At 39.0% G+C, this 26,570-nt stretch overlaps 1 protein-coding gene across 4 annotated transcripts in view; it reads left to right on the forward strand.

Annotated features, from left to right (window-relative positions):
* The first annotated feature begins 6,516 nt into the window (after window positions 1–6,516).
* The window catches only part of CUL2 (cullin 2), a 97,931-nt gene continuing 77,877 nt past the window's right edge, over window positions 6,517–26,570 (forward strand). Inside the window, exons 1-2 of one of the 4 annotated variants that reach the window (XM_044762014.2) lie at window positions 6,731–6,912; window positions 22,287–22,335. The gene's annotated coding sequence lies outside the window, so the exon portion shown is untranslated. Of the gene's footprint in view, window positions 6,913–22,286; window positions 22,336–26,570 lie in introns of all 4 variants that reach the window. The other 3 variants (XM_044762013.2, XM_044762012.2, XM_070500803.1) reach the window with 3 other exon arrangements.

Raw genomic sequence — 26,570 nt, forward strand, 5'->3', positions numbered from 1 at the left:
CTTGAAAACATAGTCTGGAACAAAAGAGGTCAGTGCTGCTGTCTGCAAGATGTACAGGAATATGAGAGACCCATGGGGAATTATCTGTCAACACTAGATTGAAAGCTATTGATAAACTGCTATGTTCAAAACACTAGGGACTATATCAGAAGGCTGAAATATATCTGACTGGACACTCAAGAAATGTTAATTGCATGAACGAATGATTTGGATGGGTGGGAAATTGCTGGGCCACATAGCTATGCATATTTATGTGGTAGATACGTCATGTCTCAGTTCTGTTTTCTTACTGAGCAAGCTAATGTTCTCGATTTCAGAAGTAAGCTTTGGAATCAATGATTAAATTGATTTTCTGGTTGGAAGTGGGCCTCATGTGAATCTGGTTAGCGAGCTTTTCCTGAGGACCTTATAATCCCTAGACAATAGTTCTAAGGAGGCTGTGCTCTGACTCCTGCCTCATTTTCCAGCCTGGTCATTCTCACTGTCTTATGTGTACCCTCCACTCCAGCCACATTAGTCCTCTTGCACTTCCTCAAACGCCAAACTCCTTCATAAGGCAGTCTTTCTGCAAGTTGAGATTTCTTTTGTTTTCACTTTTTTTTTTTTTGAGGAAGATTAGCCCTGAGCTAACTGCTGCCAATCCTCCTCTTTTTGCTGAGGAAGACTGGCCCTGAGCTAACATCCATCCATGCCCATCTTCCTCTACTTTATATGTGGGACGCCTACCACAGCATGGCTTGCCAAGTGGTGCCATGTCCACACCCAGGATCTGAACCGGCGAACCCCAGGCCACCAAGAAGCAGAACATGTGCACTTAAGTGCTGAGCTACTGAGCCGGACCCCAAGTTGAGATTTCTGAGTTGGGGGTTCCTTAGCTATAACACAAACCCACTTTGTGCTCAACAATCACTTGGGCTGCTCCAGGTGACACTTGTCGGGGAGGGGAGGCAAGGGAAACCAGTATGAAGATGAAGCTCACGTTTTTTGCTGTGCTGTAAGTAACAAAAACCTTGTCTCTGACCCATGAGTTTTGCGTCTTCTGCCAGCATCTATGAAACTGTGGCAACTTGTCTGCTTGCAAGTAGTGTGAATTCTCAGACCCTTCGCAGTTCTTGACATATAGTAAGGGAGACCTATATGTGAATAGATAAGTTGCAGTATGAGAGGGCAGGTGTTCATGTGGAACTGGGAATATCAATACCAGTTTGTCTTGATGGTAGTGGCAAGAGGTCTGGAGAATAGAGTCTGGTAGGAAGAATAGGTCTTTCACTTGTAGAGAAGAGTAAAGATATTCTCAATAGAGGGACAGTGTACACAAAGGCGAAGCGTCTTTAAAGGACCTAATTTGTCTAGAAATAGTAAGAAGTTTCATGTAGTAACAGGATAGATTGGGTGGGTAGCAGGAGATAACATTGGAAAGTGACAAATAAAAATGGCAAGTAATAGGATATATTGGGGTATATGAGGAAGCCATTTTGTGTAAACCTAATTCGGCCTGACCTTGTCTTTCCAAAAGCGCCTGACAGAGGCCATTGAGCATGCATTGTATATCTGCTTTAGATATTCCCTATGGCAGGAGCAAAGGCCCTTGAGATAAAGGTGCAACTTCCCTCCCCCTCCCAACGTTGGCATTTCTTTAAGGATTAAGCATCTTTCCTTAGGCTAGAAACTGATTGCTGTGCTCACCTGTGACCACCCAGCTCAAGACAATAGACTTGCCTCCTGCTGCGCCCTCCGAGAGAGCAGACCCACTACCTGCTGTGTCCATCAAGTGCTGTGCTGACAGGGCAATCTTGTGGCTATTGTGGGAGGGACATTTCAATCATATGTGAAACGTCCTGAATGGGGGTATATAACCACTCTGCACACCTCACTTCTTTGGTGCCCTTTCTTCCTTCGGGATGAAAGTCCCCGGGCCATGGTCCTCAGATTTCAGCTCAGAATAAACTCACCCCAATTTTCATTTATAGATTGGTTATGGATTATTTTCATCGACAAAAGTATCAGCCCATTAAAGGAGGGCATGTCCAAAACTATCAAATATTACTGTAATTGCACTGTTTTCTGACCTTATTCTTGGAACCAAATTAACACTCTCAGAAGTAAATATGCATCTTGAAGCAGACTTGACTGCTCTGGACTAGTTTCCAATTTAGGGAGTTTTCTAATAAAGGGGACTATTTAAATGTATAAATATCCTTACTTTTTTTAACCTCGTAAGACAAATTAAACAAATAAATAATGGATTTTGGATCACAAAATAATGGATTTTTGTTTGTAGTTCTCTTCTTAAAACATAAAACTTGTTCATAATGTATAAACTTCTAATATACTTCAAAATATTTGAAATATATTTATTCTAAGATCAAATGCTGTAGATTAAATTGTTTTCTTTGCAAATATCAATTGTCACCTTTATGTTTTATATATTCTTTCCCAGCACAGATAGGTAAAGCCTGTTCATAGATTTGTAACATGTGGAATCTAGAAGTAAATTTAGGACACTTCTACTCTAGTATTCGTCTGCAAGCTGGACTTAAGTGTCCTACCATTAAAGGTGAAAAATAATTTTGTCTTAATTAATAAAAAGCCTTAGGCTAGTAGACATAATATTGCAATTTTCCACTTTTTTTCTCAAAGTTTTTACACAATTTGTGCTTTCTATTTTTTAAAATAGAATCTATATAAGATAGCATCTGATTTACAATAAAATTATACGTTAACTGTTAAAATTGCCAAAATAATCATTTTATGGTATTTCTTTAGGAGTGTCGACTTTCACGTGCTGTTTCTGTTATGCATGTTTAAGGTCTCCAATCCCTTACTTTCATTGATGAGCAACCCAAGGCTCCTTGGAAGGTTATGAGACTTGTGCGGAAGGAAGACTAGAAACTCCATGTTCTGAATCCGTTTCCTGCTTTCCCAATACCCCGAAGCCCTATTCTCCTGTTTCCTCTTCCTCTTTCTTCTCACTACTAGGTACCCACCCACAGATATAGGCATTGTCCTTTCTCTTGTTCTTTTCTAGAGTTAATTGGTCTGAAATGACTGGGAAGAAGGGAGAAAAACTTAAATGAGAAAGCATATGGGTGAGAACCATGATGACATCAAGAGAAAACAAAGAGATGTAAAGAAAGAGGATGAGAGAGCTTGTTGGGGGTGACGGAACTCTTCTGAATCCTGATTGTGATGGTGACGACACAGATCTATATATGTGTTAGAATTGATAGAATCATACACTCCTCCTCCAATGAATTTTACTGTTTGATAATTTAAAATAAAAACAGATAATCAAGTGTTATCAGTGCAAGGAGGTCATGCCTCCAGTCTTTCCTACCTTCCTAAACAGTCATGGGGAAATGTGACCAGGAACTAAGCTACAAGTGAGTAACTTGTTACAAATAGTACAGATTAGGGGCCAGCCCGTGGTGTAGCAGTTAAGTTTGCATGTTTTGCTTTGGCAGCCCAGGGTTCTCTGGTTTGGATCCCGGGTGCAGACCTGCATACTGCTTGGCAAGCCATGCTGTGGCAGGCATCCTACATATACAGTAGAGGAAGATGGGCAAGGATGTTAGCTCAGGGCCAGTCTTCCTCAGCAAAAAGAGGAAGACTCGTGGCAGATGTTAGCTCAGGGCTAATTTCCCTCAAAAAAAATAGTATAGGTTAAAAGACTCATCAAATTTACACATATGCTGATTTCTAAGACTATGTATTGTGAATGTTTCACTTTGCTTTCTCTCTCTTTTTTCACTAGAAAAGACATCTTTCTGAAAGCAAGAGGTTGGTAACTAATTTTTTTAGGTTAGTGTGATAACATGACTCTTCTGTTTTACAGCATGCTTTATTAAATATTAAACTATTGTACAATTCTTAGTATATTAGGTCTTATTTGTTTTCCCACAAAGATCTAGCTGAGTAAACCATAAGGTAAATAAGGGTCTTCTTTTTTTGTCTTACTTGACTCAAGTATTCTAATTTATTGGAAAAGGCATTGATACCCAGCTAAGGCTCTTAACCTTTCCATACCTAAATATGCTATTTTAGAAATCTGTTTGCATAGTCTTGTGTAGTTCTTATTTCCAACATTGAAGGCGAGCATTCTTCAGCGCTTAGAACCCGCTTGGTCCAAGCTAATATTATTATTTTTTCACTCATGACTATTTATTATAATCTGTTGGCAGCACACAGATAGATATCAATTAAACCGGAACCATGTCTACATAGAAGTGGGCAATGATACGTAGCCATTCCATGGGGAAATGTGAGCACTTCATCATCATCATGATCTTTTAGAGTCTTTTCTTTTTTTTTAAATTCACTTTTTAAAGATTTTTTATTTTATTCCTTTTTCTCCCCAAAGCCCCCCAGTACATAGTTGTATATTCTTCGTTGTGGGTCCTTCTAGTTGTGGCATGTGGGACGCCGCCTCAGTGTGGTTTGATGAGCAGTGCCATGTCCGCACCCAGGATTCGAACCAACGAAACACTGGGCCGCCTGCAGTGGAGCATGCGAACTTAACCACTCGGCCACAGGGCCAGCCCCCCTCTTTTAGAGTCTTGATCCTCTGCTTGTGCCACTCGATTTCTTTCTGCAGATGCTCAACCTCCTTTATAGAATGCTTTATAAAATGAGTAATCTCGTCTTCATGGTGTTTCTTCACGGTGTTTCTTCAAGGCTGCCAGTTGTTCTCTAGTCCGTGTTGGGAAGTATCATGCCTCTTGAGTCTGCCCTCTTTCCGGAGGCCCCTTTGGCCTCAAAGAATGAGCCTGCTTGGGAGTCGTGATCACACATGCACACACACATCTATCTACCAATTAGTCTCTCTTGCATTTTGTATGGATCTTTTATCCATGTGTCATTTTGTAATATCCTGGTAATATTGGTCATTTAGAAAATATTGGTTTATCGTGTCATGTAGGTCTTCTGTATGTTGACATATCTCAACGTACAGTATCAAAAAGTCGCATTCATTAATAGCACTACAGTCTCATCAGAAAGGTCTTCAAGCTATCAAGGTTATGGTGGTGAACACAAGTTTTCCAAATTTCACTTGAAAGCTAAACTTTATCATTGAAAACAGTCAGCTGTTTTGCTTGAAGCGTTAGGCTCACTTTATTCATTTTGGAGAAATATTTGCCAATTACCAAGTCAGAGTAGCATTAGTTTGTCTGTCGTTCTTTCAAGGAAAAATGGTGTTCCTTGAAAAAAGCAGCTAGTTCAGCTCACAGCTCAGCTATACAAATGCTTTTCTTCAAGACAACCATCCTACTTTGGTATGCAGCCTAAGTGTATACTTCCCATTTCTTCACACAGACTATTAGTAAGGCGTGCACTCATGGTTGAAATTTATATAATTAACACTATTTACTGCTTCATCAGGATATTCCTAAGTCAATTTTCTAAAAAAATGGGAGTGTGTGGCAGCAAACAATACTGCGATCCATTGGCCACTGGGGCAGTTTTGCGCCACCCTCTTGTTGTCTGCTAAGGCAATGTCAGCAGCACTACTATTGCTTTCCACCACAAGCACAAATGGAACCCAATAAAAAAGACAACACGTTGTATTGTTATGAAGATTGTTTTTAACCTTGGGATCCCTGAAAAGGTCTTGGAGATTTCTAGACATGCGGGGACCACACTTTGAGAATTGCTGGATTAAAAGATGGGGAATATGTGAGAAAAAAAAAGATCATAATGGAAACAAACCATTGAACTGAATTTAGCATATAATAACTCTATTAAAATAAAGCATATAGACTTCAAGTGCCATGAGAAGCAGATAACAGGAGAAAGACTGGTGGAATTTGTCACGTCAGGAGACAGGATTTTAAGTGGGCCTTGAAGGATTGGGACAAATAGCGTGAAGGAGGAGGGTTGGAAGGCAAAATTTTGCTCAAAACCTACAAATGAACAATTCTCCGACCACTGAGATCTTGTGGATATGAAAGACAAATAAGGAATAAAATCAGGCTTTTGTTCCCTTGCGATCCCGTGTATATGAGGAGGTGATGGGTAAATCTACATTTTTGTCAACCTGACCGTTTGAAACTGAAAGGGAGGAAAACCCGTTAGACTGATGTGATGGTGCTGGCGGTGGGAGGGAGTTGGTGGAGCTGGTGCTGGGGAATTAGAGGGCAAGACTGAAGAGAATTCCTTTATTGGAAATACATTTATGTCTCAGAACTTGTCTATAGATTAAAAACCCAGAAGGAAAGAAGTCTATCAGAAGGAAAAGCAGTTTGGCTAGTATCTTTTTGATCATTTGAAAAGCCCATGGAAGTGTGTGGCAAGGAGACCGTGTGCCCCAGAATATTCACATAGGTCTGAAACAGCTCAAAGGAAAACCCTTTTGTTGAAAACACCTTTCCGACACCTTGTTCCTAGGAGCCCCCAGACTCGGCGGGCGCTGCCTCCGGAGCCGGGCGCCCCGGCTCGCCGGTTCACAATGCGCCCCGCACGGCGGCCCTCGGGACGGATTTCCGCGGCCGTTCGCGATCGCACTAAGCCGGGCTCCCTGCGCTTGCCGTACGCGGACTCTACCACTGCTCCGCGGAGCTGGGGGCCGCGGAAGGGAGCTCGGAGCGGGTGCGGCGGCGCCGTGGCCAGCTCGTGGCCCGCACTGGCGCGGCCCAGCCGGGAGCGGCGGCGGCCTCGCACTTCGCGGCGCTGCCCGCGGCGGCAGGTGAGTCGGCGCGGAGCCGACTGGGCCCCCCCGCGCTCCGGGCCCGATGGCCGTGGCCGGCGGGGAGGCGGCCTCGGCCCACAGTAATGGCAGCGCTGTGAGCAAAGGACGCCAGCTGACAGCCGCCGCCGCCGCCGCCGCCGCCCACCCTCCTCGCCGGGGCCTCGTCCTCCACGCCTTCGGGCCGCCCCCTCCCCTGTCCCCTGCCCCTTGTCCCGCTTCTGCAGCAGGTAACCCCGCCGAGGGTCGGGGGCCGGGCTGCGGGCGCCGGGAAACTTCCCTTCCCGGCTCCTGGGTGGCGGGCACGGGGCGGAGGGAAGGAGTTGGGGGCGAGCGGGGGGAGGGCGAGGGGTGGAGGGGGCGGCCGGGAAGACGGTGTCGTGCGAGTGAGCCCGGCTCCCCGGAGCGCTGGCTCCGAAGCCCGGACGCCCCCTGGACGGATCCCGGGCCTCCCAGCCCGGCCTTGGCCGCCCCTCCTTCGGCCCCATTTTCCTCCGAACGAGGGAGGCGAGAGTGCGTGCACTCTTCTGCTTATTTACGGGCTCACATGGATCCACAACTCTGTGTGTTTGCGGGTGGGGGCCATCAGTCTCGTACGTCCTTCCCACGAGTATTTTCACTTTTGTTTCCTCAGACAGCGAAGATTGATAGCCAAGGGGAGGGGTATCCTAAGGGCATGCTAGATCCATCTCTACCTTAAGGGTCTGTGAAATAAGAGCCTCAGGCTCTCTTTAGAGGACTTAGTTACACACTGGGGAGTCTGGACCATCCCCTACCACCCCACGAATACGTGCATGTAAATAAAACATCTGTGAATTGCAGGCTGTTGTTATTGCTAAGTCTTCTTTCCCCTCTGGATCACTATTATCAGTAGAAGGGCAGTATCTTGGAAGTTTACATTTTGAAGATAATGAGATATAAATTGTTAACATTCGCTGTAGACTCTAATTTTACGGTATAAAAATCTTTGAACTAGACTTGTCCCAGACCTACATTCATAGTAAAATGTGGAAAATAATCACTTCGTTCTGATTGACTACTGACTATGCAATAGACATTTAAAAACATTCAAAAGACTGTTCCCGCCTCTTTAAAATATCACATTCCTTTCCAAGACAGACAGTTGAACAAATTGCTTATACTTTGCCTCTTTTGCCCAAATACAGTGTTTGGAAGACCCTTCCAAAAGAGTCACAGGTGAAATGACAGATGTGTCCAGTGTTTTGAGATACTCCTTTTTTTTCAGATGCTGTTTATAAGTTGGGGGAACATTTCTACAGTGTGTGTGCCCATAGTGTGTGAAAAATTCCTTATCTGTGTGTTTGAATGTTCACATGCGTCTTGAATACTCTTACTTCGCTCTCTGCCCTGTGATGATTTTTGGTGTTTTATAAATATGGAGATAGTTTATCCATGTCTTTTACCCTCACCTGTCTGTCACTAAATTAAATTGTGAGTCTTCTTTAAAGTCAGTTTTGCCTTATCTATCGGTTGAATATTTATTAAGCACCTGGCTCCTAGGCCAAGCATCGTTGCACGCATTTAGGGATACAGCGGTATACAAGACGCATGAAATTTCTGCCCCCCCTGGAGCTTTGATTCTGGTGGGGGAGGGAGAGACAACAGTAAATAGGAAATAAACGTGTCTTCAGAGAATCATAAGTGCTGTGAAGGAACTCAAATAGGGAGTTATGGTAGAGAGTGGGAGAAGACTACTTAAGATGCTGTGGTCAGGAAAGACCTGCCTGAGGTGACCTTTGACCTGATATCTGAAAAGTGAGGAGGACTTAGCCTTCTTTCTGAAGGCTGACAGAGGACTGTTCCTGTCTGAGGGAATAGCAGATGGATCTGCCCAGAGTTGGTATCAAGCTTGGATTTAGCAAATGGAGAGGAGCTCGTGAAGTTGCACCCTGGTGAGAGCTAAGGGGGTAGGTTGTAGCCAGGGGCCAGATCACGTGAGGTCTGCTGTCCAAAGGAGTTTGACTTGTATTTATTTATTTTCTTTAAAGGTTGGCACCTGAGCTGACAACTGTTGCCAATCTTTTTTTTTTCCCCCTTTATTCTGCCCGAAGTCCCCTCAGTACATAGTTGTATATTCTAGCTGTGAGTGCCTCTGGTTGTGCTCTATGGGTCGCTGCCTCAGCACGGCCTGATGAGCAGTGTCATGTCTGTTCCCGGGATCCGAACCAGCAAAGCCCTGGGCCGCCTCAGTGGAGTGCTCTAACTTAACCACTTGGCCACGGGGCTGGCCTCTGACTTTTATTCTTGAAGTACATGGAAAAGCTATTGGAGTTTTTGTAAAGCTGGGAGTGATATGGTGTGACTTCCAATCTGACTGTGGGGGAGATTGGATAAGAGGAGAAAAGAAGCAGAAAGACCAGTGAGAAGGCTGTGGCTGATTGAGTAGAGTAGTGACTGGAATCAGTAAAACAGATTTTGAGATATGTTTGGAGTTAAAGGTATTTATTGAACTTGTGATTTGGATGAGGGTGCAGTTGGTTGGGACGGGGTGACTCCTGGGGTTTGGGCTTCAACTGGAGGATGGCGATGCCATGTGTTGAGATGGGGAAGAAGTGAGGGAAGCGAGTTGTTATATGGGGATGGGATTGGATTGGACATGTTAAGTAGGACCTATTAGATGCCCAGGTGGAGGTGAGAAGTGGGCAATTAGATATGCAAGTCTGGAATTTAGGGGAGAGGTTAAGGAGTCACTCATTCATTCAACAAGCATTTTTCAAGCACCAACCATGGACCAGGCAGTGGGGATATAGTGGTGAAAAAAATAGACAGTCTTTGCCTTCATGGGACTTAAATTCTAGTGAGAAGAGAAAGATAGAGATGGGGAGTCTTCGTTTGTCTATTGGTTGATTATAATTATATTTTGAATAAAAATTACATTCACATGATTCAAAATTTAAAGTGTTTGATGGGGTATAGAATGAAAATCTCCCGTTTCTTGCCCGCCGTTACCCAGTTTTCGTTGGAGCCAGTCAGTGTTAGAAGTTTCTTACGTATCCTTCCAAAGATATGTTTTGTGCACACATCAGCAAATATGTATATATTCTCCCCACTCTGCAAAAGTGATAGCATAGTTGGCTTGCTTTGACACCTTGTGTTTTTTAGAGTATTAAAGAGTATTTAAAAGTTAGGAACCAGCGTAGATCACCTAAAGAAAGAATGTAGAAAGATGAGGAGAAAACCCTGGGCTCTGCAGCCTGTTCTGACTTGCTCCTTCCCCTCTTTGAGTTTGGGACCTGGAGATGTGGAGTTGTTAAAACAGTTGTGACTTTTCATGAGACTTTTTACGGAAGTTTGCAGTGTTTCTTTTGTGTTCCACCTTTCTTACCTGTCTGTTCTCCTTATATGCTGGAAAAGTGTTCGATCGTTATTGAAAGCAGTGGTTTCATGTCTGTACTATCAGTTGAATTCAAGTAAATTGATGACAGAATCAGCCCTTGCATCTTAACATTTTGAAGACTTTTGACTGGGTAATGTTAAACCTTGGAAAAACAAGCAGAAATTTGGAATGTTATCATGAGATTTACAACAAGTTATTCATACTTGAGATATATGACTGAATTGTCTCTCAGTAATCAGTTAATAATCAAAATATCTGTTCAGAATCATCTGGCTCTCTGCCTGGGTTTGAATCTTAACAGTAATGTGTCTATTACATTGCAGATATTAGTATAATCCTTGTTACTATCTAGAATATCTAGATTCATCCTGTGTTAGCCTTTGTATTTGGAAAGGCCTGTTGGAGACACTAGAACAGTGCAATTCCTTTGATTCTTAGAAGTTTTGAAACAATGAGTAGTGTTAAGATCATCTGCAACAACTGTTGGGGTGCAGTTGTATCTGAGTCCCCTGGAGGAGGGGAGATGGACTGTTTTCTCTAAGGTACTTTAAGCTTTATTGTTTTGAAGAATTAGAAATCCAGACATTGTGTTCTCTACTGAATTTAGAGTGCTTTCCATGTTGGTTGACGTTGTGATTTTTCACTTTGCTGTCTTTAGCCAGATGCTTTCTGTATAAATTGATCTACCTGTTTTTTTCTGAGATTGTTCTTGATTTAAGAACCATTTAGTTCAGTTTGATTTTTGTGGTCATTTTTGTTATTGTCACCTCTACTTTATTCTTTTTTTCCCTGAGATTAAAGTAAGCAGCTAGATTCTAGGTTGAGGAAATATAATCTTTGATAGAAGATGCTTGAGTACTTTTTGAAGCGTTAGACACTAATTCGACGTATGATGCTACCGTGGGGAGTATGTGTACTGAGTGTGCTAAGCTTACTTAAGCTCTGTAAATCTGTGGTGGTAAGATCCTGTTTGAAGACTTTAGTTACCCAAAGGACTTTCACTTATACACTTCAGCATTATAAATGATGGTACTGTTATTATTTAATCATTGGATTAGGACCTGATTGTGTGTGTGAGATTTTTTTCATCAGTCAGGTTGACAGTTTATTATTTTTATTTCTCTCACCAGCTGTAAGCTTCTTGAAGGCAACATGTCTAGCACCTGGTAGAAGTCTGGACTATAGTAGATAAGTATCTATTAACTCAATGACTTAGGTCTTGTTCTAATGGAGGTTATTTTTCAAATTATGAAATGTTGGATTTACCATGTATTTCTTCTTCTTCTTTTTTTTTTGAGGAATATTAGCCCTGAGCTAACTACTGCCAATCCTCCTCTTTTTGCTGAGGAAGACTGGCCCTGAGCTAACATCCATGCCCATCTTCCTCTACTTTATATGTGGGACACTCACCACAGCATGGCTTTTGCCAAGCGGTCCCGTGTCCACACCCGGGATCCGAACCAGTGAACCCCGGGCCACTGAGAAGCGGGACGTCCAAACTTAACCTCTGTGCCACCAGGCCGGCCCCCTACCCTGTGTATTTCTTGAATTTCTCAACTTTGTTTTAATTGAGTTGAAGGAGAGAAAGTACAGGATACTTAAAACAGTTTTTTTCTTTATTTTGAAATAATTTTAGACATGAAGAAGTTGCAAGAATGGTACAGAGAACTCAGGTGTACTCTTCACCAAGCTCTCCGTAATGTTAACAACTTACGTAACTAAACGCGGTGATCAAAACCAAGAAATTAACATCGGAAAAATCTGTTAACTAAGCTACAGACCTTATTTGAATCTCACCAGTTTTTCTGCTAATATCCTTTTTCTGTTTCAGGATTCAATTCAGGATCAGACATTGCGTTTAGTTGTTGTGTCTCCCTAGTCTCTTCTAATCTGTGAGAGTCTTTTCTAATCTTTCATGACCTTCACCTTTGTGATGAGTGTGGTCAGTTATTTTGTAGATTGTTTTTCATTTTGGGTTCGTCTGATATTTTCTCATGATTAGATTGAGATTATGCATTTTATGCAAAAATACTGGAGAAGTGATGCTGAGTCCTGCTCAGTGAGTATTGAGTCCTACTCAGAGCATCATATCGCAAGATATAGGATGTCAGTATATCCCATTTGAGATGATGTTAACCCTCATGTGGTTAAGGTCGTGTCTGTCAAATTTCTACGCTTGAAGGTTACTGTTTTTCTCTTTGTTGTACTAGATATCTTGGGGAAGTTCTTTGAAACTGCAGATGCCCTGTTCTGCTCAAACTTTTGCCCACTTATTTCAGCATTCTTTGGTAGATCTTGCCTGTAACAGTTACAATAGTGGTGTTTGCCTGATGGTGATTTTATATTTTTCTCATTTCCTTCTACATTTATTAGTTGAGATTCTTCTTTGGGGAAGACCTGTCCCTTCTCCTTATTTATTTAGTAATTTGTTTATTATCAGTATTGTCATAGAACTTGTTTTATTCTGTGCTTTATGGTCTAATACTATTGTTTATTTTGTTGTTCAGGTTGTTCTGCTATTGCCGTCAGGTCGGCTCTTTGTCTTTTCCACATGCCCCCATCCTCATGTCTGGAGGAAAGCTCTTTCTATTTTCTGGCACCATAAGAGGTTCCAGGCTCATCTTGTATCTTCCCTACTGCAGCCCTGGAATCGATCACTTCTCCAAGGAGCTCTGGTTCCTTCTATTGGAGACTGGTATTTAGAAACCAAGATCTGGATGCTACGTGTGCTCATTGCTACTGGGGTGTCATTGCTCCCAGGCCTTCTCAGTGGACAAAGCTAGAAATATATGTATGTATACTAGTCCATGCATATGTAACATCTGTGTGTGTGTGTTAACCACAAGTTTATACTGATAATTCTGATTTCAGTCCAACACTGTAGAGTTTATGCTAGCCATTCCCCTCTAGTTATAACTGCTATTTTCTAACAGAAATGGAGCATACTTTTCTAATAGTCATAATAATCATGGAAGTGGTATGAAGTTACCAGAATAGTGAATGACATGACAAGAAAAATATCCCCAAGTAGTCCTGATCCTTAAGAAGAGTTTTAGGGGCCGGCCCCGTGACCGAGTGGTTAAGTTCGCACGCTCCACTTTGGTGGCCCAGGGTTTCACCAGTTCTGATCCTGGGCACGGACATGGCACCACTCATCAGGTCATCTTGAGGCAGCGTCCCACATGCCACAGCTAGAAGGACCCACAACTAAAGTATACAACTATGTACTGGGGGGATTTGGGAAGAAAAAGCAATTAAAAAAAAAGAATTTTAAGCTTGCTCTCAAAATATTTCTCTCTTATTTGGTAAAAGTCTGTCTCAACCAAAAATAATGACATTTTGTCTTCATAGTTCCAAGTACTGTTTTGATCAGTAAGCATCCATTTAAAGTTTTTTACAGAGTGCTTTGCACTGAGATTCAGATACTTTCTGTTGCATCAGAACTTTGTTGTCCATGTCATCTGGATTTTAAGTCCTTAGAATAGGGACAGTGCTTTTTTTCTTTTTTTGTATTTTTTAAATTGTGGTAAAATATATGTAACCTAAAATCTGCCATTTTAACCATTTTTGAATGTACGATTCACTGGCATTCATTGCACTCTTAATGTCGTCACAATCACTGCTACTATCTAGTTCTAAAACTTATTCATTACTGCAAGTAGAAACTGCAAGCATTAAGCTGTCTTTCTGTAAGTTCCACCGTAAAGCCATTTACTGATAATCCAAGCAAAAGATACTCTCCTTATTGGCACTATATACAAAAGTTAACTCAAACTCCCCCCCCTGCTAGTACCTAGTAACCTCTAATCTATTTTTGTCTTTATGAATTTGCCTGTAGTAGGTACCTCATATAAGTAGGATTGTACAGTATTTGTCATTGTGTGTCTGACTTATTTGACTTGGCGTACTTTCTTCAAGGTTCATCCATGTTGTAGCCTGTATCAAAACTTTATTCCTTTTTATGACTGAATAGTATTTCATTTATATACCACATTTTACTTATCCATTCTTGTGTTGATGGGCACTTGAGTTGTTTCTACCTTTTGGCTGTTTTGAATAATGCTGCAATGTACGTTGGAGCCCAAGTATGTACATCCCTGCTTTCAACTCCTTTGTGTATATACCTATGAGTGCAGTTGTTGGACTCATGATGAACTGTATTTAGCTTTTCAAGGACCAACTAAACTGTTTTCCATAGTGGTTGCACCATTTTACATTCCTGCCAGCAACACACAAGGGTTCCAATTTCTCCACATCCTTGCCAACGTTAGTTATTTTCCATTTTTTGTTTGTTTGTTTTTAGGATAGCCATCTTACTGGGTGTGGAGTGGTATCTCGTTGTGGTTTGGTTTTACATTTCCCTAATGGTTTGTGATGTTGTGCATCTTTTCATGTGCTTATTGGCCATTTGTATCTCTTTGGAGAATTGTCTGTTCAAGTCCTTTGTCCATTTTCAAATTGGGCTTTTTGTTGTTGTTGAGGTGTAGTTCTTTATATACTCTGGATATTAATCTCTTATCAGATAAATGATTTGCAAATATTTCCTCTCATTCTGTGGACTGTCTTTTCACTCTGTTGGTGGTGTCCTTTGTTGTATGAAAGTTTTTGATTTTGATGGAGACCAGTTTATCGATGTTTTCTTTTGTTGCCTGCACTTTTGGTGTCACATCCGAGAAATCGTTAGTAAATTCAATGTCAGAAAGCTTTTTGCGCGTGTTTTCTTCTAAGAGTTTTATAGTTTTAGCTCTTAAATATAAATTTTGATCCGTTTTGAGTTAATTTTTGTATATAGTGCCAATAAGGACAGTACTTTTGCTTGGCTTATCAGTAGGTGGCTTTATGTTGGCACTTATGGATAAATAGCTCCACACTTTGGCTAGCTTGGAAGTTAATTTTTAGAGGGCTAAAAAAAGAGCAGTTAGAAGATAATCTAGGATGAAGGAAATGGTATGGCACTGTGATGAAAGGGGTTACCTATTTTCCTATCTGAAACAGATAAACATTAAAACGAACCACTTGTGAGAAAAGTGGAATGAAAGAAAGCCTTTTCAATAGGTAATATGGTAATAAAGTATGAGAAGGAGTGAAGGCAACAGTAAAGTTTTAGTCTTCATTAGATTCAAACGCCTGGATGGAAAAGTAAAATTACAGAAAAGAGTAGAAAATAATGCTTCATCATCTTAGCATTGTCCAGCACACTTGAAATATATTCATAAATATTGTCTTTTATACTATTTTTATGTTGTGCAAATGGGAAGAATGAAACAGCAACTAGCCTAGGATCACATTGTCACTGACAGAGCCAATTTAGAGTGTTAGTTTCTTGGTTCACAACCTTTTCCTTTTTGAAAAGTTTTTTTTCTTTTTCTTTTTTTTATGTTTTGCCATCAGCAGAAGCTTCCTCAGCCTGCCTAAGACACTCAGAGTTTTGCGTGGGACTTGCTTTCTTCCTGTGGGCTGCACTGTCATCCATCCATTTGCTCTGGGCCAATTCTAGTTTCCACAATGGCAAATAGTAGAAAGGCAGTAGAGGCAGTGGATGAGAGCTTCCTTCAAGCCACACAGATCCCAGTTCAAATTCCAGGGTTGCTAATTAATAGCTATGTGTATTTTACCTTAATTTTCTAAATGTCAGACTCTTCATCTTTAAAGCAGGCAGCATAATAGTTGCCGTCTTAGGGTTATTCTGAGGAATTAATGAGATAATGTATATAATGTGTTTGGCATGGTTTCTGGAATATATGCAGTTGATAAAGGCTTGCTCCTATTATTGTTATTATTATTCACAGTTCTGTAATTAGACGTTGTTATGATGATGGTAAAGAAAGGGCAGAGTACATCCTGCTCGGTGTCCCTCCCATGGGAAAATGCGTGTCATTATGTCACATTTATTTTTATAACTTGCTATGTTGGGTTGCCTTTATTCTTTACCTTAAGGGACACTTAAGTGAAAGAATGGCATTGTAAGAGGTTGTGTTGTTCATACTGAAAACTCTCTTTGGGATTTTAAACAGGAGTTGGTCAGCAAAGCTGATATATATCGTCTTTTTTTATTCTGCCACCTCTGTGTCTTCTGTAGTAGTGCCAGGACATGGGTGGAAATTAGTGTATTTTATAGAAGTTGGCGAATAGATTACTTTGTCTGGCACAAAGGACCAGTTGAAAAATAGTAATAAAGTTGATAAGAATTGGAAGGTGAGGTAGGGACTCTGGACTTTATCACAGTCAGTTAACAAAACCACTGGAAACTGGTTGGAGTGAGATCTCCCTCCTCCATAAAAGTGATGTAACCCCATGACGAAAAGAAAGACAGAGACTCAGACAGAGCAAAGGAAGTTGTCACTGATCTTAGCATCTCAGCCTTATATTTGTGAGAAAAGGTTTAAATCCAGGGTTTTTAGATTATTTTATTTAGTTTAGCTCTCCGAAGAATGGGATAATAAATACTGGAAGTCATTGGCTAGTGCAGAGAGAGGGTGCTTGGAGTAACTCTTTTTAGCGTTTGAGTTGAAGACCAGGCCTAGAAAAAAGTGTGTTCTTCCTGTTTGGATTATTTGTGAAGAGGCTGATTGCTCGCAGCTTTGTCTAGCATGCATGCTGGAGTGGGCTTGCCCACTCCTGGGGACTCGGACAAATTCAGGTTCTCTGGTTCATCTGAGATACATATGAGAATATTTGTTTTTAAGGCTAGTTGATGTCTTAAATTCCTTCCCTACATTATTAAAAAAAGAAAAAAAGAAAGCAAATGAAGACATTAAACTTTAGGCTGATAAAAGCAATGTAAAAACTTGGAGTACAGTCTGTACAGACTTGTGGGAGAATCTGAAGATCACCGAGGAGAGAAGGGTCTTTAATTCTGGCCAAGTGGGCTTATTTTAGAAGCAAATGCCTTCTGTAACTTCCTTATTGTAGTGGAAATACACTCCCTACTTTCCACTTTCCCCCTCCCTTTTTTTTGAGACTTTAAGATTTTCTTCCTGCACTACACGGTTTGCCAGCTGGGACTGATGACAGACTACTGTATTTCTCTTTACTGTTTTTTCCACCAACTTCCTCCCTTTTTTTCCTCTCTAAAGCATACTATATGTACGAGAAATTCTTATCTAGGGAAGTCATATGATGAAAGTGACATTTGTGGAGTATTTGGAGCTCGGTGGGTCAAATCTTACTACAACAAATAGCACTGTACCCTGAGCCTCCAAATAACAAAGATACCTCTTGACTTTAGCTAATGGCTCACTCGTTGATACGGTAGATGAAAGCGTTTAGATGCATTCTTGGAGATTATTTTCATGTAAAATCATGGTAGCATTTTTGGTCAGTGTGCACCAGAAGCAGCTTTGGAAATGGAAAATATTGCAAAGTTAATAATGCTGTTTATTGGGTCTTAAACATTTTCCTTATTTTGTGTATTTAGAATATAACCTGCTCTAAGTCCACTGAATGTTATTTTATTTTTATTTTTGGTGAGGAAGATTGGCCCTGAGCTAACGTCTGTTGCCAATCTTCCTCTTTTTGCTTGAGGAAAACTGTCCCTGAGCTAACATCTGTTCCAGTCTTCCTCTATTTTCTATGTTGGACACCGCCACAGCATGGCTTGATGATCAGTGCTAGGTCGCACCTGGATCTGAAACTGTGAACCTGGGCTGCCAAAGTGTAATGTGCAAACTGAACCACTATGCCGCCAGGCTGGCCCCCTGAATGTCAGTTTAGAAATTATGGTATATTGACTTATCTGAAGTTAATTTAGGTCCAGTATTTTATTTATTGGTAATTTTGGAATGGCTAAATTTTTATTGCCAGTAATGATCACTTCTGAAATAAAAACTTAGCATCAGTATTTTGTTTTGTTTTGTTTTTTACTAAAAAGAGAATCACAATTTTAAATGTTTAGCCATTTGCATTTTTGATAATTATACTTTTGGAAGGCAACTGAAATGTAGTACACCAAAACATGTATCAGGAGTTAAGCTGTAGTCAAACTCATCAGTATGCTAAACATGGTATACATTTTACTAAAACAGTTTATACTTCAAATAAAATATTTAATTGTGTACCAACTTCAGTTCTTTACTTCATATGGAATGTTTTGAGATTCTCTAACTGCTTTACCTGTTGAAATGTAACGATCCAAATCATTTCTTTGTATGAAAAGTGTTGAAGGGAAGAACAGTATCACTCCAAGTTGAAATCCAGCTGACCGTGGCAAAGTTATATCTTTTTTATTTCTGCGATTACTAGTAACTTTTTTTTTTTTAAAGATTTTAATTTTCCTTTTTCTCCCCAAAGCCCCCTGGTATATAGTTGTATATTTTTAGGTGTGGGTCCCTCCAGTTGTGGCATGTGGAACGCCGCCTCAGCATGGCCTGATGTATGGTGCCATGTCCGTGCCCAGGATCTCAACCAGCGAAATCCTCAGCTGCCGCAGCAGAGCACGCGAACTTAACCACTCGGCCACGGGGCCGGCCCCTAACTTTGTTTTTTAAAATGTCTTTTTGGGTAGGAATTTTGTCAGGCTGTGTTAACACGTCATACTTTGGGGCAGTACCATGTTGTTTTGATGGTCTCTCTCAACCTCAGAAACCTGAAACTCATTGGAAAGTTAAGATTCTCAGGAGAAAGGAAAGAAGGTTATTGATAGGTCAGCTTTCAGTTTTCTGAGGAGTGAAGTGTGTGTAGTGAGGGGAAAAACTTGAAAAGCAAGAGTGATTTTAGAACATTTCTGTTAGAAATCTAGACAGCTTATTAACTTGATTTTCCTGATTGATGCTTTATTCTCATTTTTTACCTTAGGTTAGCTAGCTCTTCTCTTAGAACTGGTAACTGATTTTAAAATCTTTGTGGTCAGAATATTAGTAAAATATTTACTCACGTTAATGGGAAAGCTGTCAGAGTGATAAATTAAAAAAGCACAGAGTTATATTTTTCCTTAAACAATAAAATATTTGATACATACTAGTGATTATAAGTTACAGTCTTTGAAGAATTTTAAGCAGAGGGTGTGATATAATCACACCTGCATCTTGAAAAGCTTAGGTTGGCCAGGGTATGTGGAATGTATCCAGGGGTCAAAAGAGGCTACGGGCAGGTCATTCAGGAGGCGGTGGCAGTGGCCGGTTAAGAGGTGGTGGTTTGGCTTAGGGTGATGTCAGTGGGAATGGGAGGAAGTGGATGGATTCGAGATGTAGTTAGAACACAGCGTTGACAGGACTTCCTGATTGGTTGCATTGATTTGTAGAGGAGAGTGGGAGAGAAATCAAGAATGATTAATGAAGTTTCCAGCTTGAGGAGCAAGGTGGATGACAGTATCATTTACTGAGATGTGGGATACTGGAAAAGGATGGACAAGTTGGTTTGAAGGGTCAGGTTTATTGAGGTTTAACTTACGCATAGTAAAATTCACCCTATGAAAGATACACAGTTGTTTGAACTTAGACACATTTATATGGTCATATAACCACCACTACAATTAAGATATAGAATATTTTACCACCCGAAAGTTTCCTATTGCTTCTTTGACAACCAGTGATCTGATGTATGTCCCTATATTTCTGCCTTCTCCAGAATGTCATATAAATTGAATCATGCAGTATGTAGCCTAATGAGTCTCTTTCCTTTCCCTTAGCACAACGCTTTTGAGAATCATCCGTTGTTGGACATGCATCAGTAATTTGTTCCATTTTGTTGCCGAATAGTATATCGTTGTTTGAATGCAGCACATTTTTTTTCCATTCACCAGTTGTTGGACATTTGGGTTTCCACTTTTGGGCAGTTATGAATAAAGTTGCTCTAAAAATTTGTGTTTAGGTTTTTTGTAATTATGTGTCTTCATTTCTCGTGTATAAAAACCCAGAAATGGGATTGCTGAGTTACATGGAAAGTGTATGTTTAATAAGAACTGCCTAAGTGGTTATTTCGTTTTAAATTTCCACCTGCAGCAAATGAGAGTTTCAGTTGCTCCTTGTTCTCATCAGTGCTTGATACTGTCAGATTTTTTGAGCCATTTTAATAAGTATGCAGTGGTATCTTGTTGAGGTTTTAATATCTAATGACTAATGATGTTGAGCATCTTTTTACGAGCTTATTTGCCATCAGTATTTCTGAACTGTCTGTTTGGGTCTTTTGGCCATTTGTTAATTGAGTTGTATGTTTTCTTTCTTATTGAGCTTTGAGAGTTCTTTATATAATCCTTTATATGTATGGTGTGTGTGTCCTAATTCAGATATATATTTTACAAGTATTTTCTCCCGAGCTGCAGCTTGTCTTCACATTTTCTTTTCTCTATTTTTGAGGTGTATTTAACATATAACATACTAGTTTCAGGTGTACAACATAATTATTTGATATTTTTACAGTTTATATTGCAAAATGGTCACCACAATAAGTCTAGTTAGCATCCATCACCATACATAGTTACGAAATGTTTTTCTCGTGTTGAGAACTTGTGAGATTTAGTCTCTCTTATTAACTATAGTCACCATGCTGTACATTACATCCCCATAACTTATTTTATAACTGGAAATTTGTACCTTTGGACACTCTTCACCTATTTCGCACACTACCCACCTCTGGCAACCACCAATCTGTTCTCTGTATCTATCAGTTAGGTTTTTTGTTTTGTTCCATACAAATTTTAGCATCATTTTTTTCTGTTTCTGTGGAAAATGCCATTGGAATTTTGATAGGTATTGTATTGAATCTGTAGATTGCTTTGGGTAGTATGGACGTTTTAACAATATTAATTCTTCCAAACCATGAGCATGGAATATCTTTCCTTTTATTTGTGTCGTCTTCAGTTTTTTTTATTAATGTTGTATAGTTTGCAGTGTACAGGTCTTTGTCCTCATTGGTTAAATTTATTTCTAGGTATCTTATTCTTTTTGATACAGTTAGAAATGGAATTGTTCTCCTAGTTTCTTTTTCTGATAGTTCGTTATTAACGGATAGAAATGTAATAGATTTCTGTATATTGATTTTGTATCCTGCAACTTTATTGAATTCATTTATTAGTTTTAACAGATTTTTGGTGGGGTCTTTGGTGTTTTCTCTCTCTCTAATATCCTGTCATCTGCAAATAGTGATGGTTTTACTTCTTCCTTTCCAATTTGGATGCCTTTTATTGCTTCTTTTTTCCCTAAATGCTCTGGCTAGGACTTCCAATATTATGTTGAATAAAAGTGGCAGGAGAAGTGTTCTTGTCTTATTCCTAATCTTTGAGGAAAAGCTTTCATTGTTTCATCCTTGAGTATGATATTAGCTGTGGACTTGTCATATGTGGCCTTTATTATGTGGGGTACATTTCCTCCATACCCAATTTGTTGAGAGTCTTTATCATAAATGGATGTTGAATTTTGTCAAATGCGTTTTCTGCACCTATTGAGATGATCATATGATTTTAATCCTTCATTTTGTTAATGTGTATCGCATTGATTGATTTGTGGATGTTGAACCATCCCTGCATCCCTGGAATAAATCCCCCTTGATCCTGGTGTATGATCCTTTTAATGTATTGTTGAATTCAGTTTGCTAATATTTTATTGAAGATTTTTTTGCATCTGAGTTCATTGGGATGTTGACCTGTAATTTTCTTTTCTTGTAGCATCCTTGTTTCATTTTGGTATCAAAGTAATGCTGGCCTTGTAAAATGAGTTTAGGAGCATTCCCTCCTCCTCTGTTTTTTGAAAGAGTTTGAGAAGGATTGGTGTTATTTTTTGGATCTTTGGCAAAATTTACCAGTGAAGCTGTCTGGTCCTGGACTTTTGTTTTTTGGGAGGTTTTTGTTTACTGATTTGATCTCCTAACCATTAATCGGTCTGTTCAGATTTTCTGTTTCTTCTTGATTCAGTTTTGATGGATTGTATGTTTCTAGGAATTTAACCATTTGTTCTAGGTTGTCAAATTTGCTGGTATATAATTGTTTATAGTAGTCTCTTATGATCCTTTGTATTTCTGTGGTATCAGTTGTAACGTCTCCTCTTTCATTTCTGATTTTATTTGAGTCCTCTCTTTTTCTTGTTGAGTCTAGTGAAAGCTTTGTCATTTTGTTTATCTTTGCAAAGAAACAGCTCTTCATCTCATTAATCTTTTCTATTCTCTTTCTGGTCTCTATTTCATTCATTTCTTCTCTGATCTTTGTTATTTCCTTCTTCCTATTAAATTTGGGCTTTGTTTGTTCTTTTTGTAGTTCCCTGAGGTATAATGTTGGGGTGTTTGTTTGAGATACCTTTTTTTTGTTTTTCATTGTAGGCATTTATTTCTATGAACCTCCCTCTTGGAACTGCTTTTGCTGTATCCCGTAAGTCTTGATATGTTGCATTTCCATTTTCATTTGTCTCAAGGTATTTTTTTATTTCTCTTTGATTTCTTCTTTGATCATTGGTTGTTCAGTAGCATGTTGTTTAATCTCCACATATTTGTGAATTTTCCAGTTTTCTTCTTGTAATTGATTTCTAGTTTCATACTATTGTAGTTGGAAAAGATGCTTGATATGATTTCAGTTTTCTTAAATTTATTAAAACTTGTGGCCTGTCATATGATCTGTCTTGGAGAATGTTCCATGTGCACTTGAGAAGAATGTGTGTTCTCTTGCTTTTGGATGGAGTGTTTTGTAAACATCTGGTATGTCCATCTGGTCTAACATGTCATTTAAGGCCAGTGTTTACTTATTGATTTTCTGTCTGGATGATCTGTCCGTGGGGTATTAAAGTCTGCTACTGTTATTGTATTGCTGTCTATTTCTCCCTTTAGTTCTATTTGCTTTTATGTATTTAGGTGCTCCTATGGTGGGTGCACAGATATTTACAAATATGATATCCTCTTGTGGGATTGATCCTTTTATCATTATGTAATGCTTTTTTTTATCTTTTATTACAGTCTTTGTTTTAAAGCTTATTTTGTCTGATATAAGTATAGCTAACCCAGCTTTTTTTTAGTTTCCATTTGCATAGAATATCCTTTTGTATCCTTTTACTTTCAGTCTGTCTGTGTCCTTACATATGAGATGAATCTCTTATTGGCAGCATATAGATGATCTTGTTTTTTTATCCATTCAACCACTCCATGTCTTTTGATTGGAGAATTTAGTCCATTTACATTTAAAGTAATTATTGATAGATATGTGCTTATTGACATTTTGTTAATTGTTCTCTGGCTGTTTTATAGTTCCTCTGTGTTCATTTCTTCTCTTGCTGTCTTCCTTCGTGGTTTGAAGATTTTCTTTAGTGGTATGCTTAGATTCCTTTCTCTTTATCTTTTGTGTATCTACTATAGGATTTTGCTTTGCACTTACCATGAGGCTTATATATAACAACTTATAACATTGTGTTTTAGGTTGATAAGAACTTAAGTTTGAACACATTCTGAAGCTCTACATATTTACTCCCATGTTTTATGTTTTTGATGTCACAATTTACATCTTTTTGTCTTGTGTATCCCCTCATTATTATATAGTTGTTTTTACTATTTTTTTCTTTTAATCTTCACACTAATGTGTGATTAATTCACTATTTGTACTATATTTATCATTTTATTATTAGTGTTATTCAAAGACCAGAAGTTTTTAATTTTGATGAAGTCCAGTTTTTTATCAATTTTTTTCCTTATGGTTCAGGTGTTTTGTATGCTAGTGAGGAAATCTTTGCTTAGTTTTTAATGTAACCTTCCTAAATTATTCTCATATTCTCCACCAGAGCTGCCAGTTCCTTTCAATAGCTAAACATATCAAGCATTGAGGAGTTGGGAGGGGTGCGGGAAGAGTGGTTTAGGTGAAATATGATCCAGGGGCCAAATCCTTCCTTAGCCTTGTTTTTTGTAAGTAAAGTTTTATTTTATAGGAACACAATCATACCTATTCATTTACTTATTATCTCTGGCTGCTTTTGTGCTACAGCAGCAGAATTGAGTAGTTACAGAGACTGAATGGCTCTCAAAGCCTAAAATATTTACCATCCAGTCCTTTATAGGAAGTGTTTGTTGACCCCTGAGACAACGTATTCGTTCCTCCCCCAGCCCGCGTCCCCTTTTCTTGGAGATAACTCTCCTGGAGCCCTTTCTCCTTGTGTGTCTGCACAGGGGTTTTTTTTTTTTAAAGATTTTATTTTTCCTTTTTCTCCCAAAGCCCCCTGGTACATAGTTGTGTATTTTTAGTTGGGGGTCCTTCTAGTTGTGGCATGTGGGATGTCGCCTCAGCATGGCTTGATGAGCAGTGCCATGTCCGCCCCCAGAATTCGAACTGACGGAGCCCTGGGCCGCCAAAGCAGAGCATGCAATCTTAACCACTTGGCCACGGGCCCAGCCCCTGCACAGGTTTTTAAAATCTGCAGAGCTGCTGTTCTGAAAAATTCCTTTTCCTCTCTCCTGGATTAGATCTCTCTGTTTCTGGGATCCTAGGTCTTTCTTGGTTTGTTCCATTCCTTCTTGATATAGGACATCTTCTAGTAGATTCCTGAGTAAAAAGGCTATATGGGAAATAAATTATATGATACCACTCTTCTTAGAGAATTCTAGGTGATTGGTCATTTTCCTTGAGAATTTTGAAGGCATTGCTTTATATTACCTTCCAGCTTCCAGTGTTGCTATTGATAAATCTGAAGATTTTTCAATTTATAGTCTGTTGTGACCTGTTTTTCTTTTCTGGAAGTTTTTGGAATCTTTTCTTTATTCCCAGTGTTTTGATAAGTCAAAAAGAGGTGTCTTTTTATTTATTTTTGAAATCAAATATTCTGGGTATTGACTAGGTCCTTTTTATTGGAGAACTTATGTTCTTCGGTTCTGGGATTTTGTTTTCTTTGATAAATTACCTCTCATTCTAATTTTCTAGAATGCATATTAATTGAATGTTAGATCTCTTAAATTAATACTATTTTTTTTCTTTTTTAAGCTTTCTGATTTTCTTTATGTCCATTCCTCCCATATTTATGAAACTATTAATGATGATGATGGTGAGGATATTTTTTTACACTTTTACTGTGGAAAATTGCAAACATATACCAAAAATGGATAGTATAATAAACTCTCATGTGCTTTTCACTCATTCTCAACAATTATCAATTCAGAAGTAAGCTGTTTAATTTTAAAGCAAATGTCAGATAGCATTTCATTACATTCATAAATATTTTGGAATGTGTCTCTAACAGATAGGGACTCTCATTTTTAAAATCTCTCATTTTATAATTATTATAGAAATTATAAAAATTAATTATTTAAGGCTATCAAATATCACATAAGTGTTCAAATTTCCAGGGGTATCATAAATATCATTTGTAAAAAGAGCTTATATCTAGATCCAAATAAGGTCAATCACACTGTGGTAGATTAATGTGCCTTTTTAGTCTATTTTAGTTCAATTCCTGCTCTGTATCTCTCTCTTCCTCTCTCTTTTTCTCCTCTATCTCTCTCATATGTGTGCATAGTTTATTAAAGAAATCTGATTATCCAGTAGTTTTCTACAGTGTGGACTTCTCTGGTTTGCAGAATGAGGGTTAGTACTACTTGTATATATAGTATGTATAATGTGGAAGGCATACAGAAGACATTTAATAAATGTCAGTTAAAGATAATATTGCAATTTCCTTCTGTTATCAATAAGTATTTATAGCAATTGTAACTTAAATTGTGTTATCAAAACCTTTAGAAGAAATCTTTGTTAATGTCAGTGTAAAAATACCTTACTAATCCATTTTAAAAAACCATTTAACTTAAAATTATTGATATTAAAGTAGGTACTTTAGTTTTGGAGAACTCATCACATATCATATCTAACATAGTAGAATGAATTCAGATACAGCCAAACAATGAAATGCTGTTAAGATTGAACAAATCCTTATGTGTTAATATGGAATGCTTTCCCAAATACACTGTTAAATGAATGTAGTGTTAAGTTAGTAATATAATACCATTTATGTGAAACAGATGAAAAAAGACCCTACCTGTAAGTCATTTATATAAAAAGAGGGAATAACAAGCCATATATATGTGTGGAATACCCCCAGACACACATAATGCCTGTTGCCTCTGGTGATGGGAGCTGGTGCCTAGAGCATGGGAGTGAGAGGGAGACTGAGATGTCAGAATTTGCAGCCATGTAAATGTGCCTGTTCTCCCCTCTTCTCCACATTAAATTGCTTTAAAACTTTTAATGGGATTATTTCACTTTTTAAATGTGTGACAGCTTTGTTGAGATGCACTTCACGTGCCATTCAGTGTGCCCTCTTGAAGTGTACAAGTCACGGGTCTTTAGTACATTCACAGGGTTGCGCAACCTTCATGACATCAATTTAGTACATTTTCATCTCCTAATTAGCAGTCACTTCCCATTTCCCCCCAAGTCCCCTAGCCCTAAGAACCACTAAAATACTCTGTCTCTACAGATTTGCCTATTCTGGATATTTCATGTAAATGGAATTATACAATATGTGGTCTTTTGTGACCAACTTCATATGCTTAGTATGTTTTCAAGATTCATCTATATGGTAGCATCTTTCGGGACTTCATTCCCTTGTATTGTGGAATAATAACCCATTGTATGGATAT

The sequence above is a fragment of the Equus asinus genome, chromosome 29 (genome assembly GCF_041296235.1).
Source record: "Equus asinus isolate D_3611 breed Donkey chromosome 29, EquAss-T2T_v2, whole genome shotgun sequence".
NCBI classification, from domain to species: Eukaryota; Metazoa; Chordata; class Mammalia; order Perissodactyla; family Equidae; genus Equus; species Equus asinus.